The following is a 3,470-nucleotide window of genomic DNA, read 5'->3' as shown; positions in this document are numbered from 1 at the left end:
CCCTACACTCTCTCAAACACACAAAAAGAGAAAGAAATAATGACTGAAAACTTTCCAAATACTGTGAGAGAAATGTATACTCAGATTCATGAGCCCCAAAATACCCCAAATAGGTAACACCTGAAAAGAAGCACATTATAATTAAATTTGAAAGTCAAAAACAAGAAGAGAATTTTGAAAGCAGCAAAAGAAAACCACCTCATCACATACAAGGGAACCTGCATGAGATTATACAGCATAATTCTCCACTAAAATTTTGCAGGCCAACAGAGAGTGGGGTGATGATATATTCAAAATACTGAAAGAAAGAAACTGTCTATTAAGAGTACTATTATAACTGGCAAAGCCATCCTTTACCAATGAAGGAGAGATATTCCTGAACAAACAAAAGCTGAGGGAGTTCACTACCACTAGAACTGCCTTACACAAAACGCCAAAGTGTATTCTTCAAGTAGAAATAAAAGGATGCTAATTAACATCACAAACAAATAGGGATGTGTAAAACTCACTGGTAATGGCAAATATATAGTCAAAGTCAGATTCTCTAATATTATAATGGTGGTGTATAACTCACTTAAAACTCTAGATTAAAAGTAAAAACATAAATGTATTAAAAATACCCACAACTACAATAATTTGATATTGGATACATAAAATTGAAAAGATATAAATTATAACATCAATAACCTAAGTTGTAAGGAAGGGATAAGTAAAAGTATAAAGTTTATGTATGCTCTAGAAGTTAAGCTGTTTTTAGCTTAAAATAAAATAATGGTTGGGGACTATACTACCCTATTCTCAACAATGGATAGATGATCCAGACATGTATATATTATATGTAAGCTTCATAGTAACCCAAAGAATAAATCTATAATAGGTATACAAAAGATTATGATAAAGGACTCATAGCATAACACTACAAAAAGTCATCAAACTGCAAAGGAAGACAGCAAAAAGATAAGTAAGGAAAAATGGATCTACAAAACAGTCAGAAAAAAAAATGTAATGGCAAGTAAGTTCTTACCTATCAATAATTAAATATAAATAGATTAAATTCTGCATTCAAAAGACATAGAATGGCTGAATGGATTAAAAAAAAGACAAGATCCAATGATGTGCTGCCTACAAGAGACTCACTTCAGCTTTAAGGACACACATAAAGTGAAGGGATGGAAAAAGATATTTCAAGCAAATAGTAACCAAAAGAAAACAGGGGTAGCTATATTTATATCAGACAAGATATACTTTAAGTTGAAAGTGTTCAAAAGAGACAAAGAAGGTCATCACATAATGATAAAGGGGTCAATCCATGGAGAAGATATAACAATTGTAAATACTTATGCACTCAAATTGGAGCACCTAAACATACAAAGCAAATAATAACAGAATTAAAAGGAGAAATAAACAGCAATACAATAATAGTTTAGGACTTTAATACCTCACTCTTAACGATGGATCAGTTGTCTAGAGAAAATATCAATGAGTAAACAGTGGATTTGAACAACATTATAGACCAAACGACCTAACAGACATATACAGAACATTCCAACCAACAGCAGCATAATACATTCTTCTCAAGCACCCATGGAATATGTTCTAGGATAGGTTATGTGTTAGGCCACAAAACAAGGCTCAACAAATTCTAGAAGATTGAAGTCATACTAAGTATCATGTCCAATCACATGATATGAAACTAGAAATCAATAAGAGGAGGAAAGCTGAAAAATTCACAAATACATGGAAATTAAAAAAACACACTCCTGAACAACCAATGGATCAAAGAAGAAATCAAAATGGAAATAAAAAATATCTTGAGACAAACAAAAATGAAAACACAACATACCAAAACTTAAGGGAAGCAGCAAAAGCAGTTATAAGAAGGAAGTTTGTAGAAATAAACATACAAAAGAACAAAGAAAAATCTCAGATAAACAACCTGATTTTACATCCAAGGAATTAGAAAAAGAAGAACTAAGCCCAAATTAGCAGAAGAAAAGATATAATAAAGAGGACAGCAGAAATGAATGAAATAGAGAATAAGAAAACAACAGAAAAGATGAACAAAACCAAGATCTGGTTCTTCAAAAAATTAAGCCAAATTGACAAACCTTTAGCTAAACTAACCAAGAAAGAGAGAGACCCAAATAAGTAAAATTATAAATGAAGAGGAGACATTACAACTGATACCATAGAAATACAAAGGATCATAAGAGACTATTATGAAAAATTAAACACCAACAAATTGGATAATCTAGAAGAAATAGATACATTTCCAGAAACATGCAACCTACCAAGACTGAATCATGAAGAAATAGAAAATATGAACAGATCAATAATGACTAAGGGGTTTGCATCAGTAAAAAAATTATCAACAAAGGAAAGCCCATACCAAATTACTTCACTGGTTAAGGTTAACTCTACCAAATATAAGGATGAATTAATGCCAATTCTTCTCAAACTCTTCCAAAAAAAAAAAATGAAGAGGAGGGAAAACTCGCAAATACATTTACAAGGCCAGCATTACCCTGATAGCAAAGGCAGATAAGGACACTTCAAGAAAAAAAAATCTACAGGCAATATTCCTGATGAATATAGATACAAAAAGGATCAACAAAACATTAGCAAACCAAATTCAACAGCACATTAATAAAATCATATATGATTATCAAGTGGTATTTATCACTGGGATGCAAGGAGGGTTCAAACTATGCAAATCAATAAATGTGATATATCACCTTATCAGAAGGATAGATAAAAATCACATGATCACCTCAATAAATACAGAAAAAGTATTTGACAAAAGTCACCATCCATTCATGATAAAAACTCTCAAAAAATAGGTATAGAAGGCCATACCACTACACAATAAAGGCCATATTTGTAAAGCTCACAGGTAGCATCACACTCAACAGTGAAAGATTGAAAAGGTTTCCTTTAATAAAATGATCAAGACAAGGGTTACCACTCTCATCACTCTCATTCAACATAGTAATTGAAGTCCTAGCCAGAGAAATAAGGCAAGAAAAAAAAGAAAAGAAAAGGCATCCCAATTGGCAAGGAAGAAGTAAAATTGTCTCTGTTTGTAAATGACGTGATCTTATATATGGAAAATCCTAAAGACTCCACCAAAAAACTGGAAACTAATCAATGAATTTGGTAAAGTTGCAGGATATAGAATCAATATACAAATATCAAGTGCATTTCTACTCACTAACAATGAATTAGCCAAAAAATAAATTTAAAAATTCCCATTTACAATAACATCAAAAACAACAAAATACATACGAATAAATTTAACCAAGGAGGTGAAAAATCTGTCTACTGAAAAGTATAAGAAATTGATGAAAGAAATTGAAGAAGACACAAATAAATGGAAAGATACCACATGTTCATTGATCAGAAGAATTAATATTGTTAAAATGTCCATACTACACAAAGTGATCTATAGATTCAATGCAATCCCTGTCAAG

The sequence above is a fragment of the Lipotes vexillifer genome, unplaced genomic scaffold (assembly GCF_000442215.2).
Source record: "Lipotes vexillifer unplaced genomic scaffold, Lipotes_vexillifer_v1.1 scaffold15, whole genome shotgun sequence".
In the NCBI taxonomy this organism is placed as follows: domain Eukaryota; kingdom Metazoa; phylum Chordata; class Mammalia; order Artiodactyla; family Lipotidae; genus Lipotes; species Lipotes vexillifer.
Note: the sequence above shows the minus strand (reverse complement) of the source record.